This window comes from Manis javanica, chromosome 1 (assembly GCF_040802235.1).
Source record: "Manis javanica isolate MJ-LG chromosome 1, MJ_LKY, whole genome shotgun sequence".
Taxonomy (NCBI): domain Eukaryota; kingdom Metazoa; phylum Chordata; class Mammalia; order Pholidota; family Manidae; genus Manis; species Manis javanica.
This window is the reverse complement of record NC_133156.1, coordinates 199,496,085-199,521,298: the sequence shown is the minus strand read 5'-3', so window position 1 is coordinate 199,521,298 and position 25,214 is coordinate 199,496,085.

The window sequence follows — 25,214 nt, the reverse complement described above, 5'->3', positions numbered from 1 at the left end:
TGGCAACCTTACTTGATATAAGAATGATACACTCCAGCCCCAGAAACCAGCAGAGCAGTAAGCAATTCTGGCCAGCAAAATGTGAATGTGAAGAGAAATAGCATGGCAACTCCAGACTAAGGTTGTGAAAAGCCTCTCTACAATTTTCCAGTCTCTTTCTCCCTCTTCCATGAGCAACACAGAGGTCAGAGGTTTCATAACATGTCTTGCCCTGAATAATGTAAAAAGTAATCCTATTTATTAACTATTCTCCTTTCCTTGCACATCTTTAAAAAATTCATAGATGAAAGGATTATCTTATTTTCTCTCATATTTATATGACTTATCTATACTACCTTGAATTTTCTTCTCTGAATTCCCTTACAGGCCCTGATTTACGGGCCAAATGTTGATTCCTCAGTATACACCATCATAGGTATCCTACCTCCATTCCAGAGAAGCAGGGAAACTTTAAAATCAATAGATCCTGTTTATAATGTCCATCAGATCCACAGAAGCTTCCTCCTCAAACTGCTGTAAACTAAGTTTCTTGTTTAAGTATGTTTAATATAAAGTTAGAATTTAAAATATCAGTCATTTAAAAGAAATTAGTACTTTAGGTATAAGACCAAAATAGTACAAAATAAATACAACAAGGAATGTGAGCCATACTTGTCAAAGACTGTATCTTGAAATTTTTTTTTACAAAATTACCTGATTGAATGAATCACTAAATAAAAGAATGAAATAAAAAATGCACACCTCTAAGAATTAGCCTTTTCAGACCTGATTTCTTATGTCCATTACAAGAAAAAATATTAAGCTAGTACTATATAGTTATTCTTTACTCACCTGCTTAAGAGCAATTAAAAACACCACCACATCCTTAAGTGTCTCCTGGTAAGGGATGAGTAGCGATTTGTGAGCTTTGGAGATCACAGCAGAAAAGTAGCTTGTTTTAGAGTTAGAACTGCATCAGTTAAGGGGGATAATATTTTCTCACACACTCAGTATCTCACATTCAGGACTGGAAGCATGACCCATCCCTGCAAAACTGTTGTGGCTTAGTGGTTACTGCAGGGAAACAGTATACAACTTCTCTAGAAAAGTGCTTCTGAGAGAATAGGCTTTGCTTTCCAGCCTAATGATCACATCCCTGAATTAAAAGTACAAATTTGGAGTGAAGCAAAGCCAGTAAATTAAAGTGAGTTCAAAAAAAAAATTCAGGATATGAGAGGAGACTACTGAAGCCAGTTTAGGAACAGAGGGGAAGTGAGATAGAGATATGGGTCAGGTGCACAGACCAGAAACAAAGCAGAATTATGAAGGCAGAGCCTCAGTTGGGATGAGGGGGTCTCAGATTCTCTGTGCTGGTGTTTTTTGCCAATATGACCCTGCCTCCAAGCTGAATATGTAGGCATGTGGCTGCCAGTTTTTCTGATGGGTTCTAAAAGAGGAGGGGCACATTTTTAAAAGGTGGACATGGGAAAGCTATACCAGAACCACTGGCAATGTTTATATTCCAAACATAAAACATACATTGAGTTTGAGTTACATTATGCCTTATATTAACACCAGACATGTCGGCCTTCATGGGCTCCTTCCTCCATTAAAATATAAAAATGATATTTTATAACCACATTAGTATAAAGAATATAGTAAATAGCATATTTTAAAACATTTTCTTTGAGTTAAACAGTTTTTTTCCTCCTGATTATAGAAGAAGTTAAAACATGTTCATGGGCTTCTAAAAATATTGTGGCTTAGTTGGTGTAACACCTACTTGCCTAATAGTTGTCAGATGTGATTATTAGTGCCTGGCTGCAATTCTTCTTTTTCTGGATCTTTACCTAAGCTAATAGACTTTTTTTTTTTTCCTTCTGGAGTCAGTCAAATAGTAAGTTTTTTTCAGTGTATCTTGAACTGTCATTAGTGTGTCAATGTGATAAGGGTCAGAGAGGGTGGAACACTATGGCAGGGAAGGGACTGTACTTACTGAGTTGGCTTCCTAATCAGAGAGCAAGACTCATGCATAGAAACTCATTCAAACCAATTCTGAATCATTAAATCTGTAGATAATATTTAAATGTGATCCTCTCTCTAAATGTAAGACTTCAAATTCCTTTCATGTTGATCACAACCGTGGGTTATTATTATAATAGGGAAATATTCTGGGTAATTGGAGGTCAAAGTTTCTTACAAAAGCCTCTAATCCTTTAAATCTTATTTGAAGTTGTTGGGTCCATACTCTACCTACTAAAGTTAATTTCCAGGGTAGTAAGCAAATGCTCACTTTCTTCCATGTGAGTTGGAAAGAGGCACAAAGAAGACAACTGGTACAGACCCCTCCATATAAAAGTGGAGGTCCCCTGCTGAGCATTGTAATTAGGATTATCTTTGCTGTAGGTCCTTATCTCTCACCACAGATCCTTCTTAAGTGGGAAACTCAGCTATCTGGAGGTCGACAGCAGGCTAAATCATTGCTCAGAATTCATTGTCCATCCCTGAGAGATTCCCTGATTAGACAACTGATGAAGTGCCAGCTGGTTTTGACCTGAGTTTACTCGAAAATTTATTCTTTCCTCATAATCCTTCAGAGTATTATGTGATATCAGCATGGTGGGTTAGATTTGCTAATGGTTCTCAGAGGGCCATTTAGAATTAGAGACTGGTAAGCTGTTTGTTTTGTTTTGTTTTTAAGTTCTCTGATGACCAACTACAGTGTACCAACAAATCAGGGAATGGATGTGGGGTGGAAAAAGGTATAATATTTATTAATCCATTTGTAAGGCATTGTGCAATACAATATTTTACCTAATTCTCACAATATTTCTATGAGGTAGTTACCCCTAAATAACTGGTGAGCAGACTGAGCTTGAGAGTATTCATGAACCTTGCTCCAAATCATAAGCTAATGGAGACAGAGTTGCACATAGATCTAAGTTTAACCATTAAACCAGACCGGGTGTAAATTTAGACTCCATTACTTACTAGCTATGAGTCTTTATTCCTTAAGCTTTCCCCATCACTCGCTCCCAGTCACACTGGCATCCTAGCTCCCCCGTGACTCCCCTCTTGACTCTTTGTTCTTTGTACCCTTCCTTCTGGAACAAGATCTCTGCAGGTACCTGCATGATTTATTCCCTTACCACATGTATGTCTTTGCTTAGATGTCAGCTTCATATAGTTAAATATTTATTTAACACTATTATTAGGTGAGCACTGTTCTAGGAACTTAAGATCAATCAGGGAATAAACAAATGTTCCTGCCTCGATAAAGTTTATATTCTAGGGGGGAAGAGAAAAAAAGTGGTTGATGAAAAAACAAGTTAGTCTGGGGCCAAACTACTGGAATTATGGAATTGTCAACAGTCTGTCTTGGATCTAACACTTTTTCCAGGTCCCTGAAACCTCCATAGCCAGAGTACCTTAACTCTAGACTTTCCTGAAGAGGGTGTTCTGAGTCCTTTGATCTAAGGTCACAAAGTCTTAAACCATGAGAAATACAAATTGGCTCATTTGTGGCTTGATGCCCTCCCAGTCCAGGAACACCAAGGCTGCTCCGCAAAGCCCTTCCTTTAGTACTTTGCATGTGCTCAAAACCACCCACAATCTAGCAGTTAAGATATTGTTGCTTCAGTTAGGTGAGCATTAAGTGCCTTTGGTTGTGATGATATGTCCATTTAATTTGAACTAATACCACTATCAGGGTCACATTTTATATGTAGGTGCACTTAGGTGTAAAGGAAGACCAAGCAGGCAAAAATTAAATAGGCTGCGGTACTAGTTATTTCTAGAATTGTATATTGCTAAGAATTAAATTACAGTCATCCTTGCAAAAATGGGTTAATGCCTTTGTAGTAATTTGTCTCCAAATGAATGTGAAGCCCTAACATCCAATGTCTGCAACTAATTTGGGCTAAAAATAAATTTTTGAATGTTTAATCCAGTGTATTTATATTACGTTAAGTGCTGCTTGAAGAGTTTTATTCTGCTGTGATATAGCCAAGGATACCATGAAAATAATTATAAAAGCAGGGGAAAAGTTGTGAAAATTACTCAGCATAATTAGTTTATCTTTCATGTTAGTTCCTTGAAAATGAATTTCTGGTGTGAGTTATCTTCTGTAGCTACAACACAATAGAAATAGCAAAAGACTCAGTACCTCCCCACCAAAACACGAATAATAACCTGCACCACTGTTGTGAACTAGTGTAATGAAAATGCCGTTTCATAATGTCCCTCTCTCTTACCATCCAGCCATCCTCAATTCCCCATTACCCTCCTTAAAAACCACTTCTCTGGCCCAACACCAAATCTAGTTCATCTATTCAAGTACTTTTCTACATGATTCCAATTATTAGAATATGCTTTTCATTGATATGTCAGGCATACAATAATTTGTAGACACTTGAGTTTATGAGGTATTTAAGCTATGTCTATGTTAAATCAAAGAACAGATGAGCACGGATTTTTTTTTTTCATTAAACTAGTGAGATATTTAAGCAGATTATGTGAGGAATTACCTGAAGCCTCGTATTGGTCCTTTTCTTCCTATAGATTCACTCTGGAATGAATTTCAGTCTATCTGTGCCACACTGAAGGTAGTAATATTTTCTTGTTCCTCCAAATTTCCAAAGGAAGTTTCTGAAGATAATTTGCGAAAAGAATCTCCTCTCTCATTTCTGTTGATATAACAGTTTGTCCTATGTCTATTATAGTCCAGCTGATACAATCTGAGATCCTTGAAGTCAGAACTCAATATTTTATATTGGTATTACTAGTGCCTCTAGCAGTGTATGTCACATAGTAGGAATGCAAAACTGGCTGCTAAAATAACTTAATATCCTTAAGAATTATATCCAAATATTTCATGAGTTTCACATTGTTCTCCATCTCTGATATATGTTCAGGGAAGAAAAAAGTCAATGCAGTGATCACTCATGAAATCAAAATTAAGTGGTGAGAGAAGACTGGTTCCCTGACAGCTCTTTGTACCCTAATCCTCTTTCTTTGAAGATGATTATATTTTCTCAGTTTTAGAGAGCTCAGTACCACATATTTCAGACAGCCATATATTTCAACTTGTATTTTTATTCCCACTTCAAAATGATAACAATTATTCTGAATAAGTGTCTAGCATAGTAGAGGTGGAAGAAAAACATAAAGGAAGGATATTATATAATCACAGTGGAAGAAGCAATACATGATCTTGGCAAGGTCATTCCCCATAAAAATTATGCAGACACAAATATCATTTCCAGTGACCTTCCATGACTTTTCAGGCCACCTTTCTCTCTCAGAGCTCAATGCTTCCATACACCCAGTGATTTGTCCTCTAGATTCTCTAAAACTATACCTTTCTAATCCCCAACTACTTATGATCCTTCAAAACAATCTCAGATTTGACTGAATATTGGATCCTATTCTCTTTCTCGGTGCACTGAAAATACTAATTTTTTAATATTTAAAGAAGAATAAAGCTTGTCTACCAAAGAAAAATAGTAAAGAGTAAACAAGTTCATTTTTTTTCTTCCCATTTCGGGTTTTTTGTGATTGTACCTGAAGATCATTTATCATGATTTTGGGGAAAATTATGCAAAACCAAACTTACATTTAGAAAGCTGCTGTCAATACATAAAAAACAAACATATAAGGAGGCCAAATGGAAGAAACCAATTTTTGTTAAGGCATCCCAATTGGCCAACAACAGTTCTGCATTATACACAAACAAACAAACAAATAAGAAAGCAAGCTCAGGCACAACCACACTTTGGGGCATGAAATGTCAGCTATTTTTCACGGAGCTGTAATCAGCAATAGATAAGTCACTCAACTGCATACATCTGGCTCACGGCATTTATTTTCAGAGTCCAATCAGTCAGATTCTGACAGATTCCTGAAGGCTGTGGGTAGCAAAGATCTGGAAAGTTAGGTAAGAAGAATAGGCTATTTGTACATTATTGTTGCTTTTTAATTAGCATGGTTTGGTAAATTTTCAAATAAACTCACCCATAATTTAAGTTAAAAGATTTTTAGCATAGCTATTTCTAACATAGATCTTCAGTTTTCCTTACTTCTGCAAATAAAATCACCCATAATTCTAGTTAAAAACTTTCTAGTGTAACTTCTAACATACTGCATAATTTCCCTTACTATTTCCCTTCTCCTCCAAAAAAATAGGAACAGTTGTTTATTTCATTGTTGAAAATGAAAGAAGACTCCTGGCTTCTTGTTGCACTAAACTCTTTCTCTAAGGGATGCACACTTGGGTAAGAATTCAGTCTGCTCTACCCAACCCCATGCAGATAGGCAGCCCCGATGCTAGACCTGGGAAATAGTAGCAGGAAGTATAATGTAGACAGATGTAAGCCACACTGTACAACACAGCTTTTTTAAAAAGAAACAGCAGCTGATATTTCAATTTGTATCTACAACAAACTTATGTCTGGTTCTTAATCAATTTGGAACTCAGGACTAGAAAGGGATGTATATAATTATTACCCACAAACCACAACAATAGAAATCAGAAAAAATAATGCCAGTGGCCTGTACTTAAAATCCCAGGATAAAATTACATATATACCACCATCACAGAGAGCAAGTATCATATGCTCCTTATGAATTTAGCTAGAGCTGTGCTGTCTAGTATGGTAGCCACTACCACTACCACATGTGGCTACTGAGCATTTGAATGTGAGTGATCTGAATTCAGAGACACTATAAATATAACATAGACATCACATTCCAAAGACTTGGTGTCTATGTTATTTTTTTTTAAGTTAACAAAAAAAATTTTAAGTAAATTTTTTAATTTTTAAAAAAGTAAAAAAACAAAAATTTTTAAAAAGTAAAGTATCTCAGTAGATTTTATATTGAATATATGTTGACATGGTAATATTTAAGATGTATTAATTAAAATGTATCATTACAATTAATTTTACATGCTTTTTATTTAATGTAGCATCTAGAAAATCAAAAATTCTACATGTAGCTTACACTTGTTTATTGGGCATCACTGAGTTAGAAAAATTGCTCCTCTTTTCCAAGCTGTGGATAAATGACAAGACCTAGGAAGGCTTAGGCAATGTATTTAAAATAAAATTAAGAGGATGAAATAAAGACAGTGGTAATCAGTGGCACTGTTAAACAGTGTCTACAACTGATTCCTATGTTGAGGTTTGTGTTAGAGGTTATTATTCTTTGCACTTTTCTCTTTATGATTATACATGATGTTTCCACTAAAATTATAGTTTCAAAACAGGAATCTATGTTATTGTTTTGTTTTTTGAGGCCCAAGTAATTAAACTAATACGAGTTCTTTATACTTTAAGAGTAAGTAAAATCATTTTTCTGTTATAAAGATAAATCAATTCCTCCATTCCATTTTTTAAGTGTTTCCTTCAAAACCTAGTAAATTTGAGTCAATATGATAAGCTTTGAAACAGAGATAAATCTCTCCAGTTTTTACGATTTAGAGCTATCTCTAAAGTTGTGGGCCAAATAACATCTAGCTGTATCAAAATGTATCTCCAGACCTAGCTCAGGGGTACCTCATGGTGCGTGCAGATGGTCAGGAGGTGCAGCCTTTGGTGTCCCAGGGAGCTAGCCAATTCCCTTTACTTTCTTTTTCATTGTTGAGTAACTGTGTAAGTTTGCATCCTAACTTCCTAGTCACTGTTATGCTTCTTTGCATGCATGTAGTTCAGTTAATGCTTAGTAGTAATGTGGTATTCTTACTTCTATATTGGTGTGAAGGGGTATTATTTGTTGGCAGGCTTACATTATTTCCCTAATATTTTTTAACCTATGATCTGAGTCTGAGTAGATACAAATCCCTACTGAATATAAATGTCAATCCAGCACTAAAGAATTACAGTAAATGAGCCTAAAATAAGCACTCACTTGCTAAAACAGACTATTTCAGAAGCTGAGTCAATCATGATGGTTGCTGGTGAGACACTGGGGAAAGACCCATTCAGTATTAAACAGTTGAAGCCAGAAAGTATTCTGTATTTCACTACCATCACTCACCTACTTTAAAGATAAGAGAATCACTACAGAGAAAGCTGAAATGACTTAACAATGCATTTCATGTGAAGTAGAATAATCAGAATTAGAAGAAAGTCTGTAGAATGCTATAGAGATGTTTTTACTTTGATCCAGTCCTGTTTTGCTATGACTTAGCTCATCGCCTCGATGGTAGTAAGTTAAAACTTGGGCTTTACTCAACATTAATGCTTAATAAAGACGGTACGCAAAGTGAAAATGAGTACTGTTCATGAAGTATAGTGAGCAATCACTACCAGATACCCAAAGGACAGTTTTACCTGTCAGTTCACACTGCACTATTTGTACTATTCTTACAAAATAACATTCTTGTTATCTCTGTGCTCTTGCTGAATGGGTAGGTTATTTTTTTTAATTAGCTTTCTTTATGATACCTTTTAAAGATACAACAACAGATAAATAAGAAACCACAAGTATTTTTTCCTTTACTGGGTTTTCTGTCCCATTATTCAAATGTCTTTAGCTTTACTCTTTCCTTGCTTCTTCTAGTGTCCTCATTTCAACAGCACTTTTGGTTAAAGTCAAAGAAAAAAGCTTCCACAGTAAAATTTCTTAGAAGACTGAGACACAGAGTTGATCATGTCCCATATTTCAATTTTCTTGAGATTGCAGTCTATTCCAAGGGAATGTTCAAAGCGTTGTAATCAGCTGTTTAAACTGAAAATCCCATTGCATTTAACACAAGGGACATTACTTACAGATACAGTTTCATAAATATTCTCAAGTGGCCCTTAATGAGTAGATATCAAGCAGGATATATTTATTCAAAAATGTGGACTCCCCTAGCAAAGAGAAACTGGCTGACATTCTTTGCTATTTAAGATATTTCATTCTTAGGACACTAACTTCAGTGAGATTTCACAAAATGCTTGTGTAGATGGAAATGAGTTTTTTTTTTTGAAAGGAATATATTTGCAATGTATTTGGAAACTAAAAAAAAAAAATTGAACAGCCATATAGATATATTTCACCCAGGATACAATCTGTACTTCTGTGAAAATATTAAAGGAAGATGACTGCACTGCAAACTAAAATTTCTTTACTGCATAATAAACCAGCTGGCCCTACAGTAGGGCCATTTTAATATAGCTATTTCCATCAGTGTAAGCCTTTCTCTTCATGGGATAAAAAAAGGTCCTAAAGGAATCAGTTTCCTTATGCAAATGTTACTGACCTCTTACCTGACTTATCTACTGAGAATTCATTTCACAAAACCTTGATGGTCATGGCTCATTCATAAAAGTAGGCAAACATCTGTTCAAGGAAGTCATTAAGAAATGGAATTCTGTTACTTACTCACTGGAATGTAGTACCAGACACTGATTTAGAAATGATTCATACTTATCCCATAGTGTTAGATTACTTTAAGACTGGGCCATATTTCTATGACTTTATCTAGGAAGGAATTTATGGGCATCTTTAAACCAATGAAGCATCAAAAATTTCCCTGGCATATAAACACATTGAATAAGGTCCTAGTATGTCTCTGAAGCCATGATTGACGTTTCCTGTGTCTGTCATCTCAGGCCACATCTTATCACTCATCAATGAGAACATTGCTAGTACCCCATTGCCGAAACCTGGCCTGAAGAGCAGGAAGTAAACATTATTTTAATGATTTAAAGAAAGCTTTAGATTTCATTGTGGTCTAAGCCATTGTTCATATTTAAAACAATGATATTTTTCAGAGCAAGATTTCAGTTTTACCCTCATTCTGTTTTTATTTGCTTGTTTTTGTTGCAATAAGAATATACTATCCTTAATAGTTTTGCACATGCTATTAGAAACCAAGAAAAGAATTTACCAGGCTGTGCATTTAGGTTATTTTTTAATCTCTACTTGGGATTAAATTGGGGTCAGTTCTGTGTACATGGATAGAGTGGATAAGAGAGAAATGTTTTGAGTACTAGGCAGTTGAATCATATAATAAGGGTCATGCTCATCTTTTTCTTTCTGTAGCAGATTCCCCTTCAACACACATTTTGTACTGGTACAATAACTCTCTTTACTTTCATTCTAGACACAGAGAGTGAGCTTATAAGAAAGCAAATACTTGGAGAAGGTTTGGCCTGAATTATTTACTTTTTAATCAGATTGATAGTACCACTTAGAAAAATAATGATTAAGGGTAAACACATTTTTTATTTTTAAGAATATGGATCAGAAGCGCCATGTATCTAATATTTTCTCATTATACAACTTATTTTCTAACTTTTAAAAACTGAGTTCCATACTGTCCTCAGTTATTATTCTAAAATTTATTTAGTAAATATTTACTGTATACCTGGTATGAGTCAGTCATTGTGCTAGGACACTTGTATGCCATGCCCACATCCAGAAACTTATTGACTACAGGAGACAGACATTAATCAAATGATTGTGCAAATTAACACATTTTAAAAACTGTGATTGTGTTAAGTTACTGGGGCAATGAGAGTGAATAATAGAAAAATCTAAATTTTTTAATCAAATCAAGGAAAACTTTCCTGAGAATGCAATATTTGATCTGGAATTTGAAACACAAATAGTATTTAACCAGTGAAAGGAAAACCTTTCCAGAGAAAATGGCATATGTAAAGATCTGGAGGTAAGTAAAACTCCAAAAAGGTCAACTTGGACAAGGTATTTAGAATGCGGAGAAGAGCAGAACACACTTTATGGCTGGGGAGGTAGGGGTGAGTGATCACGAAAAACTTTGCAAGGCTAAAATGGATTTTGGTCTGCATCCTAAAAGCAAAATTTATTGTAACAATTTTTGTAGTTGGGAAACATAAACTTGCATTTTAGATCATCATGCATTATGCAGGGTAGGTTGGGGGTTGCGGGTGGCTAGCATTGATCCAGTTAAGTCACATAGGAGAAATAGATTGTGGAAGCTTAGATTAAGATGAAGGTAGTGGAAAGAGAAAGATATGTAGATTTGAGAGACATTTTTAAAGTCATCTACTGGAGATGCAGTAGATATGGTGAGAGATTTCAAAAACAATTTACCATTTTAGTGACATAAACTGATACAGAAAAGTACAAGGAGTGGAAGCAGTCTGAGATGGAGTGCACAATGTACCCTTGACAGGTTAACCTTACATTCACTTAAAATGTCATAGTAGAGATCTTGCTCACATAGTATATTGGCTCAGAGAAAAGATTTTGGCTAAAAGCTAACTGAAAATTAAATGTAATACACTTGTATAACCGCAATTTTACTATGAAGAGAAAAAAGTAGAAGCCTATAATGAAACTTTGAGAAACTATTAAATAAAGGAAAGCAGACAAGACTTCAAAGACAGACTAGGAAAACAAGGAGACAGCTTATCAGAGGAAGCAGGTAAAGAGTACCTCAAGGATGTACTGATAAACTGCTGAAAGTGTTAAGGTCTCATGGTAATCAACTAAGATGAACACTGAAAAATGTTGCCTGCATTTAGTGAAGTGGAACTCATTCGTTAATTTAAGAGGAGTCACTTTGTGTTGTAATAGAGTCAGAAGCCAGGTTATTGGGAGTAAGGATTAACCAGGAAGAAAGAATTTGCCACCCTGTATTAAGGCAAACATTTAAAGGATTGGGCCTTGCAGATAATAAGATTTAAGTGGTAGAAAAAAAAAAGGGATTTGGGATCAAGAGGCAGTGTCATTGCTATTGCTGGTGTAGTTAATTGCTTTTTGGGTGGAGATTGTGTTTGTATTTAAGAGAGGAGACATTTTTGTCATACTTAAATGCTAGTCAAAAACTCATTTAAAAACGGAGTTGTTGGGAGGGTGGAGCCAAGATGTCAGCGTGAGTAGAGCAGCGGAAATCTCCCAAAACCAAATATATCTATGAAAATTGTAAGACAACTCTTCCTAGAACAGAGACCAGAGGACAAAGGAAAACATCCAGACCACATTCACACCTGCAAGAACCTAGCACCTCACAAAGGGGCCTTCCGGCAGCTCCCCCTCCAATGAGTCTCCACCACTTTAGAGCTGCAGGCCAAGCCAGGCCACACCCAGAGCGACAGCGGAGATAAACTCCATAGCTGCCGGACAGGAAGCAGAAGCTCTGTCTGCGTGCAGCTTCCCAGCACAATCCACTAGACGTCACTGTTCTCCCAGGAGAGGAAGGCCACAAACCAACAAGAAGGGAAGTTCTTCCAGCTATCACTCATTCCAGCTCTGCGAACTATTTCTATCACCATGAAAAGGCAAAATTACAGGCAAACCAAGATCACAGAGGCAACACCAAAGAAGGAGAAAGACCTAACCAATCTTCCTGAAAAAGAATTCAAAATAAAAATCATAAACATGCTGATGGAGATGGTGAGAAAAACGCAAGAGCAATGGGATGAAGTCCGGAGGGAGATCACAGATGCCAGGAAGGAGATTACAGAAGTGAAACAAACCCTGGAAGGATTTATAAGCTGAATGGATAAGATGCAAGAGGCCATTGAAGGAACAGAAACCAGAGAACAGGAACGCATAGAAGCTGACCTACAGAGAGATAAAGGATCTCCAGGAATGGAACAATATTAAGAGAACTGTGTGACCAATACAAAAGGAACAATATCTGTATTAAAGGGGTACCAGAAGAAGAGAGAGAAAAAGGGATAGAAAGTGTCTTTGAAGAAATAATTGCTGAAAACTTCCCCAAACTGAGGGAGGAAAAAATCGAACAGACCACAGAAAAACACAGAACCCCAACAGAAAGGATCCAAGGAGGACAACACCAAGACACATAATAATTAAAATGGCAAAGATCAAGGACAAGGAAAAAGTTTTAAAGGCAGGTAGAGAGAAAAAGTTCACCTTTAAAGGAAAACCCATCAGGCTATCATCAGACTTCTCAACAGAAACCCTACAGGCCAGAAGAGAATGGCATGATACATTTAATGCAATGAAACAGAAGGGCCTTGAACCAAGGATACTGTATCCAGCACGACTATCATTTAAATATGATGGCGGGATTAAACAATTCCCTGACAAGTAAAAGCTGAGGGAATTTGCTTCCCACAAACCACCTCTACAGGGCATCTTACAGGGACTGCTCTAGATGGGAGCACTCCTAAAAAGAGCACAGAACAAAACACACAACATACAAAGAATGGAGGAGGAGGAATAAGAAGGGAGAGAAGAAAAGAATCTCCAGTGTATATAACAGCTCAATAAGCGAGCTAAGTTAGGCAGTAAGATACTAAAGAGGGTAACCTTGAACCTTTGGTAACCACGAATCTAAAGCCTGAAATGGCAATAAGTACATATCTCTCAATAGTCACCCTAAATGTAAATGGACATAATGCACCAATCAAAAGACACAGAGTAATAGACTGGATAAAAAAGCAAGACCCATCTATATGCTGCTTACAAAACATTCATCTCAAACCCAAAGACATGCACAGAATAAAAGTCAAGGGATGGAAAAACATATTTCAGGCAAACAACAGAGAGAAAAAAGCAGGGGTTACAGTACTAGTATCAGACAAAATAGACTTCAAAGCAAAGAAAGTAACAAGAGATAAAGAAGGACATTACATAATGATAAAGGGCTCAGTCCAACAAGAGGATATAACCATTCTAAATATATATGCACCCAACACAGGAGCACCAGCATATGTGAAACAAATACTAACAGATCTAAAGGCGGAAATAGACTGCAATGCATTCATTTAAGGAGACTTCAACACACCACTCACCCCAAAGGATAGATCCACTGGGCAGAAAATAAGTAAGGACACGGAGGCACTGAACAACACCATACAACAGACAGACCTAATAGACGTCTATAGAACTCTATACATTAAAAAGCAACAGGATATACATTCTTCTCAAGTGCCCATGGAACATTCTCCAGAATAGACCACATACTAGCCCACAAAAAGAGCCTCAGCAAATCCAAAGTATTGAAATTCTACCAACCAATTTTTCAGACCATAAAGGTATAAAACTAGAAATAAATTCTACAAAGAAAACAAAAAGGCTCAAAAACACATGGAGGCTTAACAACATGCTCCTAAATAATCAATGGATCAACAAACAAATTAAAATAGAGATCAAGGAATATATAGAAACAAATGACAACAACAACACAAAGTCCCAACTTCTGTGGGACTCAGTGAAAGCAGTCTTAAGAGGAAAGTATATAACGGTCCAAGCACACTTTAAAAAGGAAGAACAATCCCAAATGAATAGTCTAACATAACAATTATCAAAACTGAAAAAAGAAGAACAAACGAAGCCTAAAGTCAGTAGAAGGAGGGACATAATAAAGATCAGAGAAGAAATAAACAAAATTGAGTAGAATAAAACAATAGGAAAAATCAACGAAACCAAGAGCTGGTTCTTTGAGAAAATAAACAGAATAGATAAGCCTCTAGCCAAACTTATTAAGAGAAAGAGAGAATCAACACAAATCAACAGAATCAGAAATGAGAACTGAAAAATCACAACAGACTCCACAGAAATACAAAGAATTATTAAAGACTACTATGAAGACCTATATGCCAACAAGCTGGAAAACCTAGAAGAAATGGACAACTTCCTAGAAAAATACAACCTCCCAAGACTGACCAAGGAAGAAACACAAAAGTTAAACAAACCAATTACGAGCAAAGAAATTGAAATGGTAATCAAAAAACTACCCAAGAACAAAACCACTGGGCCAGACGGATTTACCTCGGAATTTTATCAGACACACAGAGAAGAACTAATACCCATTCTCCTTAAAGTTTTCCAAAAAATAGAAGAGGAAGGAATACTCCCAAACTCATTCTATGTAGCCAACATCACCCTAATACCAAAACCAGGCAAAGACCCCACCAAAAAAGAAAATTACAGACCAATATCCCTGATTAATGTAGATGCAAACATACTCAATAAAATATTAGCAAACAGAATTCAACAGTATATCAAAAGGATCATACACCATGACCAAGTGGGATTCATCCCAGGGATGCAAGGATGGTACAACATTCGAAAATCCATCAACATCATCCACCACATCAACAAAAAGAAAGACAAAAACCACATGATCATCTCCATAGATGCTACAAAAGCATTCAACAAAATTCAACATCCATTCATGATAAAAGCTCTCAGCAAAATGGGAATAGAGAGCAAGTACCTCAACATAATAAAAGCCATATATGATAAACCCACAGCCAACATTATACTGAACAGCGAGAAGCTGACAGCTTTTACTCTGAGATCGGGAACAAGACAGGGATGCCCACTCTCCCCACTGTTATTTAACATAGTACTGGAGGCCCTAGCCATGGCAATCAGACAAAACTAAGAAATACAAGGAGTCCAGATTGGTAAAGTAGAAGTTAAACTGTCACTATATGCAGATGAATGATATTGTACATAAAAAACCCTAAAGACTCCACTCCAAAACTACTAGAACTAATATCAGAATACAGCAAAGTTGCAGGATACAAAATTAACACACAGAAATCTGTGGCTTTCCTATACACTAACAATGAACCAATAGAAAGAGAAATCAGGAAAACAATTCCACTCACAATTGCACAATTTGTATTTATTCAAAAAGAATAAAATACCTAGGAATAAATCTAACCAAAGAAGTGAATGATGTATACTCTGAAAACTACAAGTCACTCTTAAGAGAAATTAAAGTGGACACTAACAAATGAAAACTCATCCATTGCTCATAGCTAGGAAGAATTAATATCATCAAAATAGCCATCGTGCCCAAAGCAATATACAGATTTGATGCAATCCCTATCAAATTACCAGCAACATTCTTCAATGAACTGGTACAAATAATTCAAAAATTCATATGGAAACACCAAAGACCCCAAATAGTCAAAGCAATCCTGAGAAAGAAGAATAAAGTAGGGGGGATCTCACTCCCCAACTTCAAGCTCTATTACAAAGCCATAGTAATCAAGACAATTTGGTACTGGCACAAGAATAGAGCCACAGACCAGTGGAACAGATTAGAGACTCCAGACATGAACCCAAACATATATGGTCAATTAATATTTGATAAAGGAGCCATGGACATACAATGGCGAAATGACAGTCTCTTCAACAGATGGTGCTGGCAAAACTGGACAGCTACATGTAGGAGAATGAAACTGGACCATTGTCTAACCCCATACACAAAAGTAAATTCAAAATGGATCAAAGACCTGAATGTAAGTCATGAAACCATAAAACTCTTAGAAAAAAACATAGGCAAAAACCTTTTAGACATAAACACGAGTGACCTATTCTTAAACATAACTCCCCGGGCAAGGAAAACAACAGCAAAAATGAACAAGTGGGACTATATTAAGCTGAAAAGTTTCTGTACAGCAAAAGACACCATCAGTAGAACAAAAAGGAACCCTACAGTATGGGAGAATATATTTGTAAATGACAGATTCCATAAAGGCTTGACATTCAAAATATATAAAGAGCTCACATGCCTCAACAAACAAAAATCAAATAATCCAATTAAAAAATGGGCAGAGGAACTGAACAGACAGTTCTCCAATAAAGAAATACAGATGGCCAACAGACACATGAAAAGATGCTCCACATCGCTAATTATCAGAGAAATGCAAATTAAAACTACAATGAGGTATCACCTCACACCAGTAAGGATGGCTGCCATCCAAAAGAGAAACAACAACAAATGTTGGCGAGGCTGTGGAGAAAGGGGAACCCTCCTACACTGCTGGTGGGAATGTAAATTAGTTCAACCATTGTGGAAAGCAGTATGGAAGTACATCAAAATGCTCAAAACAGACCTACCATTTGACCCAGGAATTCCACTCCTAGGAATTTACCCTAAGAACGCAGCAATCAAGTTTGAGAAAGATAGATGCACCCCCATGTTTTTCGCAGCAATATTTACAATAGCCAAGAATTGGAAGCAACCTAAATGTCCATCGGTAGATGAATGGATAAAGAAGAAGTGTTACATATACACAATGGAATACTACTCAGCCATAAGAAGAGGGCAAATCCTACCATTTACAGCAACATGGATGGAGCTGGAGGGTATTATGCTCAGTGAAATAAGCCAAGCGGAGAAAGAGTAATACCAAATGATTTCACTCATCTGTGGAGTATAAGAACAAAGGAAGAACTGAAGAAACAAAACAGCAGCGGAATCACAGAACCCAACAATGGACTAACAGGTACCAAAGGGAAAGGGACTGAGGAGGATTGGTGGGTAGGGAGGGATAAGGGGGGGGGAAGAAAAATGGGGGTATTGAGATTAGCATGCAAAGTGGGTGGAGGGAGAAAGGGGAGGGCTGCACAACACAGAGAAGACAAGTAGTGATTCTACAGCATTTTGCTATGCTGATGGACAGTGACTGTAAAGGGGTTTATAGGGGGGACCTGGTATAGGGGAGAGCCTAGTAAACATAATATTCTTCATCTAAGTGTAGATTAATGATTAAAAAAAAGAATGAAAGAAACGGGGTATTACTCCCTAATAGGATAAAACTAACTGTAAATCAACGATTAATGCATGCTTTAAATATCCTTAATTTTGATCACTTAAATTGTGTCAGATGATTGGCTATGGAGGTACATTTTTCTGATAATATTCCTTTCTCTTAAAAAAAGAAAAAAAAAAGCAGTTCCTGTGTGATGACCTCCAATGAGTTCTACACAATGGTATAAAGGGCACATCAAAGTGTGGGCAAAGGGTCTGTTTGTGTTTATGCAGAGGATCAAAGCCTAATTTAGCTATACAGAAAATGAACTAAGATATGATACGAAGAAGAATTTCCAACATCAGCACTCTCTGGAATAGTCATACCAGAAGATGATCATCAAAAAAACCTCAACAAATATCCAGGCGATGCTGCAGTTGTAGCTGCATTCATCCCACCGGTTCCTGGACTTGCCATTGGAATGAAGAAGGAGATATCTAAGCTGGCCTGTGCATACAGTAAAACAACGAATTTGACTGGATCTATACTGTTGGAACTCAACCAAGAATTAGGAGAAGTGCAAGTTGTAGCGCTCCACAATCTTATAACTACAGACTATCTACTGTTAAAAGAACATATGGGATGTGAACAGTTCCCAGGAATGGGTTGTTTTAATTTGTCTGATTTCTCTCAGACTGCTCAAGTTCAGTTGGACAATATCCACCATATCATAGATAAGTTTTCACAAATGCCTAGGATGCCTAACTGGTTTTCTTGGTTTCACTGGAGATGGCTGATAATTATAGGTCTGCTTTGGTTATGTAACTGTATTCCTATTATGTTAATGTGTGTACGCAATTTAATTAGTAGTTTAAAACCTATACATGCTTAAGTTACTCTACAAGAAGATATGTCAAAGAAATAATAAATCTTCCCATGTTATCTTCCGTCTGCTACTCCTATACCTTTTCTTCTTCCTTCTTATTACAACCCTTAAATAGAATTCATGCCCCATATCGAATTTACTGAGTATCATTATTCTTCCAAGTGGTAAAGATACCTCAAGACAAATACTGGGCATAAAAGCCACAGGGCATAAATCTGCAAAGAAGTAAAAAGCTAACCTTTTCAAACAATATTGCCTCTCTCTCACTTACCAACTTTATAACTCCCTGTATGGCCCCGGAAGATGATTGGTTAGCCAGAGACGGGTAAGATTCCTCAAGGGAGGAACAACCTAAGACAGGCACAGTCGCATGGGGGCTATCAAGTGAGGAATTGGGGATCAACAGAGGTGAGGCTTAGAACCCCACCCCCCCTTTTTTGAGAGAAATCTTCTGCACCCGTGGATGTTTCATTGCCCTTGTCTAGCTTGGATTAACACTTAGTCTACAGGCACACACTTGATCATCTAAATTTGCTCTCTTACAGCACTAAACTACGTTTTCTACCTTTATCTTGCATCTACCTACCACTTCAGCATCTTACTAAAAATAATAATAATAATAATAAGAGAGAAATCTGGGATTCACATACAAATCAAGTATAAAAATCAAACGAATATTCATATTTGACCTGATTATTTATAGTTCATAATGCGTGATCAAAACTGAAAGTTTCTGTGACGACTGCCCTTGTACTGCTCACCATGTAAGAACTTATTCACTATGTAAGAATTTGTACACCATGTAAGAACTTGTTCATTGTGCTTCAGAAGATCCGAGAGTGATGAGAATTAGGCTTGGGGTAGATTAAAGATTGTGCATTGAGTGCCTGTACAAAATTTTATTGTTGTTAACTGTTAACAACCATTTGATCAATAAATATGAGAGATGCCCTCTCAAAAAAAAAAAAAGAAAAAAATATTAACTACTATGTATGTAGTTTGTACATACACGGGAAAATAAAACATAAAATCCTAAGAAAAAAAAAAGGGAGTTGTTGATCCAGGAGAGAGAAATTTTACTTCATAGAACTGAATCTCAATCCTGGCTAATTAAAATCACTAGATACAGGGCATTTAAAAACATTTCCAATACTTGACTCTACCTTGCAACAGTCAAATGAAACCAGTCTGAGGTGGCACCAGCATTTCCTAAAGCTCCCTGGCTGATACTGATGTGCAGCTGTAGTAGAGAAGCATAGCTCTGTGTTAGCCTTTCTGATATATGATCATGGAAATGTTCTGTGTCTGTGCTTTCCAATATAGAGGCTGCTAGCTTCTTACAACTGTCAAGTACTTGCTTCTGTGGCTAGTTTAAAAGAGGAGCTAAATGTTTTGTTTAATTTTAATTAACACTTAAGTTAAAGTAGCTACATGTGTGATCCAGCTCTGTAGTGCCAATTTCCTAAAGTAGAGAAGGGTCAGTTGTCCATACCAAATGGTATGATTGCCCTTAGGTAGAAAAGATGATTGTGAGACTAGAACATTGCCTATGTACAATCAGCAGGCTGCACCTTCAGTCATCCTTTAGAAACCTAAAAACAATTTCTTTTTTCTGTATGTTTCCACCCCAGTCAGAAAGCACACATACAATTTTCTTAAAAAGTAAATAATGGGACTCTAAGGAACGACAGCCCTGATAGGAGATGCCTCTATTCTAACTTCAGTGGCCCCCAATGAATATATCAATTCTTAACAAAGATTTGGTATTTGGAAGAGAAGATGGTTGAATATCTAAGCGCCCACAGCATGATCCTGCAGGAGAGGAAAGATTTTCCCTCTACCCTCTGAGGTTCAATTGCTGGATATATGACCTAAACTGATAATAGGCAGATTAATAGGAGAGATGTACAACTTTATTAATTTCTAATATTACATGCACAGAGGCCTCACAGAGAAAAAAGTGAACACCCAGAAAAGCAGTGAGATTTGAGAGGTCATGTACTATGTTAACAGGGGATGGGGAGGGGAGGTGTAGGCCTCCTAGGGGAGAATAAATGATGTTTGGCAAAGATAAATGGGCCCTTAGAAGAACAGATGGGAGATATGGTAATACGTGATGGACAGTCCATATGGGCGTGGTGTTCACTGCGTCCCCGCCCCTGTGATGAGTCGGTCTGTCCTGGTTGATGAAACTGCCAGAGAGGGATTTATGACAACTGAGTTCCTTTTGGAGGCTCTTTCTTTAGGCAAATAAGGGGAATTCAGAGAAAACCTTTCTGCAAGTACTATTTTCAAGTGTTTTCAGCTCAAAATAATCAACACACCAAGCAGCATCTTTTCAGGTTGCAAGTTCTGATCTCAGTCCCCAGAACAACCACACTGCCAACTAAGGTGTACTTTTTATGGGACAAATGGAAACCTGAAAAAATGTCCTCATAAAAGTTCTAATGTTCTTTGTTTTCTCTCAAATAAATATGAAAGTCCTGTCTTTCTCAACTTTCACCCTGTTACATCCTAGGGTAATTTGGTAAAACCTCTTTTACATCAGTGTTTTACTTATAGTTACGTATCCTGATCTTGAGATGCAGGTAGAATAGTTAATTGCTTGTGTGGCTTGGGCAAGGACATGATGCACTTACTGGACAGTACAGCACAGTAATGAAGAGTGTGGGCTCTAGGCCTGGTGTTAACAAGTTCAAATCCCATCACTTCCTTTTATCAACTGTAACCATGGGACAGTTATTTCTTGGTCACCATCCTTTTAAATAAAGTTGGAAAAAATAGTAATCTCACGGGTTGTTTAGAAAAATACTTGTAACATGTAACTTGATACATGCTTGTTAGATGTTTCCATTTATCCTGATACATCTCTATTATTGATCAATGTTACTTGAAAATTCATCATAAGAATTATGGTTTTAATTCCTAACATATGCCATCCCTACCTTAACATTTATTTAATAATTTAAATAATAAATATTGTATCTTTTTATGTGAGCAAGAATTTTGATCAAAAACTTACTACACAGATAAAAATATTGAAATAAAGATATGCTCTATGCAACCAAAGAACAGAACTCAAAAAAATACACTCAAGACAAATTCAAAAACACTCCTCCTTCAAAGTCTAGTTCAGATTGAAGCCCTTGTATACGGTTGCCCTCTTCTAGGTAGAGCTGATTCAGGGACATCAATTCTGTTTATTTTAGCCAGTAGGAAGAAAGAAAAGAAGGACTGGAGCACCAGGATGTGAAACATAAATCTCACATGCCACTTTTCCTAACACCCACGTGGCTGGAACTCAGTCACATGCCCACATGTACATGTCATGTGCTCAGGTAAAAGTCAGTGGGTTCAATAACTAAAAGGCAAAAGGGGAGAATGGCAAGCAATTGGTGTGTTCTGACATTACCAATGTATAATAATTCTAATTCTAATGGTATAAGTGTAAATGGAATGAAAAGGATGGAGGGTGAAAAATTAGTAATGGAAGAAAGGAAGGAAGGAGAAAATAATATAAATAGAGAGTAGGTTTATCAGATTTTATATGAAAATTCTTCTACTTGTAATAACTCAGAGTGAGGACACCAATTATGGATTAAATTATATATATAAATTACACATAAAAAGGTAGAAGTTGGTCCACATTTGACACCTAGTTATTACTTTAAAAATTCAAGAGAAATAGGAAGGGTTTTCTAAAGGTAAGTGAATAAATAGTGAAGAAATATGTGGAATGTTGAATGGTAGGGATGTCAGTATGGCTATAATGGAAAAGGAATATTAAAAGTCATACAAGGTAGCTTAGATATCACATGTAATCAGTTATAAATAAACAAGAAACATGTTTTTCAGAAAGAGTGATTCAATAGAAGCATCCTTTATGAAGATTCTAAGGCAAACAAGTACAAGACTGACTTAGAGAAGGAAGAGACAGAATCAGGAGACTCCTAATAGGCACCTAACATAAGGCAGGGCTAGAATAATACAAAGTATGCCATTGGGAGGAACTGGCATCCTTTAATAGTCTGATGGGACTCAGGCACCAGATATTCTGAAGTCATAGATCTACTGGGCACATGAAGGAATTGGGTCTAAGGAGCAGTGGACAGAGATGAGCCTATGAGCCAAAACTTTCATTTACAAAAATATTGCTGAGAGACATTACAACCAATACCTGCTACTTCAGTGGTACTTCTTCCTGGCTGAAGAATATTATCTTGGCTTCTAATGACAAGACTAAGTTTAAGAACCAATGAAATTTGTATTGAAGAAGTGACTCAACTTAAAAAATAGCTTCATTGATATTCAAGATTTCATCAGCCCCAGAACAGTGAGAATGGAACTTGAGTTTTCTTAAAAGAAGCAGTCAAATATTTCAAAATCTAGAGAAACTGAAATATAACCCTAACCTCTTAAATCACCCAGTGAGAATACTTTTCTAATATTATGAACTAAGTTACAACTAAAATTTAAAATAAAACATAGGGCATTGATTTTTTTTTACAACAAAAATATTTCTTTTGCTTGAGAAGAAAAGATTTTAAGTGTATTCTGAATGCTGAGTAGCTCTGCCACAGAAATGTATTAATGAATTAAAAGTTAATTATTGTTTTTCAAAAAAATGCAATTATAGCATCCTTACTCTTTGAAGCTTTAGGCACTTCACCACCTTTAGAATTATGAGTTAATTAGAAATCTAAAATTAAAATTGCTGCATTAATAGAGGTTTCATTATTTTTCAAAGGAGAATTCTTAGATCTTCTATTGATACTGTTGCTTTTGCATAAAATGATCAGCATAAATTACTTTTATACTTTGAGATATTTTCAAACTAATGGCCTTAATTTGTCTTAGAGTTTTAATCATTTGATGACAAAACAAAGAGAAAAAAATTACATTGAGAAATAAATATAAAGAAAGAAGGGAATGAAGGAAGGGAAAAGAATAAAGAATAAAATTCTTTGGATAATTTCAAATCGGTGAGAAGGAAGAAAAAAAAGAAGTCAGGTAAACAGTGCAGCAGGAAGAAATTCCAAGATATCAGTGGACCAGAGGGGGTAAAAAGGCAAAGCATTTTTCTGGGAACGGGGTTTGTCTGAAAGTACAAATGCTGCACAGTGAACCGCTCAGGTGTCTTCCTCCGTTTGTCTCTCAAAACACCAGCTGCCAGATTTTCTCAGAAGAAACAGAGCTCAGAGAAAAAATGCACAGAGATTAAAACTTGGAGGCCAGCCAAAAGACAGCTGAGTCCTATCCAAATACTCTACAATAAAGTCTAAAAGCCCAAAGTCAAACCTTTCATATTGAACTCCTACTCAGCTCTTTTTGCTTTCTTCTAAAATGTGAGTTGACATCCCAAGATCACCATGGCCAAAGCAACGAGAATACACATAGACCCCAGAGGACATTTAAACTAAGAAGAAAAAGGACATGAAATCCGGGAAATGATCATCAGTCATGCAGTCAGCGAATACAGCGGATCAGCTTGCTTGCAGCAATACTAAGGAAGGGCCCACAAATGTTGGTTAATAAAATAAAAAAGTTGGTGTCTTTGAAAGCACATGCACAATTTTGTCATGGTGTCTGGAGAAGAAATACTCGGAGAGAAACTAAATAACTAAGGAAAAATGAGGCAACTTTCTAATTCCGGGAGACAAAATAATAAGTTTGTGGGGGAAAAAAAGGAAATGAATCATAGTTTTATAATCTCTGAACCATATCTATAAAATTACAATAGACCAAAGATAACTAATTCAACCAAATTAGATTATCTACTATATTAGCTCCTAAGGGGTTGGGTGGGGATTGAAAATGTGTCGTGTTGGAGTTGTGAGAGTTAAGTCTATTTTTTCTCCACAGCCAATAGATAGTATCTTAAATCTTCCAAATTCATGACAGAGGATATAAATTTTCAAAATAAAAGAATATATCTGAGAAAACAGCTCAGAAGAATGGAAGTAAATTCAAGAAGAAACATTGTCAAGAATAAGAAGTTGTTTTCTTAGGGAACTGAGTATCTGGAGACTTCAGACACAAGAGGAGCGAAAGAGAAGGCTGCTGGTTTGCATTACGAGCCCTAGCGTTTCATTTAACTCTTAAAATATGTATACGTATTACTTTGATTAAAAATAAGTAATGAGTATGGACTTCAAGTTTCTGGTCAAGCATGTAAGGAACTTGAAAGTCATCACTCTGTCCTAACAAGAAGCAAAGATTTGAACAAACTGAAAAATCAACAAGTCAGCTCTGTCAGAGAAGTAAGATCACAAGGCAGAATACTGCCCTTGAAATTGGAGCCATAGACAGGTAATGAGTATAGAGAATTCCAACTTTCTGGAGCAGCCACCCATGAGCTGGAACCTCTGCAGGAACTAGTATTAGTGGAGGAAAACCTAAACTGTAACTGAAAAATTGCTAGAGGATGAGTTTGGACAAATCTGAGAGTTAAAAACTCCAAAGGACGGGACCAGTCTCAAGTGGGGGAGGAGCGTGAGTTTACCTCTAAGAGCTCTACCAGTGAAGATCAGAAAAAATTTTCCATGTGCTTCCAGCAGAGGGAAGAGAAAAGTAACTATTTGAAATGTGCCAGAGCATTCCGTTCTTTTAACAGGGCTGCACTCCAGAGAACCGTGATTACCAGAGCCTAGCCTATTCCAGTTCTATCAAAGCTGAGCCAGCGGAGGGAAGGTGGATCACCACGTGTGGCTCACTCTAGCCATCCCGTCCCACCTAAGGGATGGCAGCAGGAGGGCTGAGAAGCCCATGTAAAGGTCACAGTCTAGAAGCACAGACTTGATAAAAGACTGAGACCTATTCATAGAACTACAGAACCCCACCCCACATACACAAACCACCACCACCACACACACACACACTCTCTCTCTCTCTTTACCACCACACCATTAAAA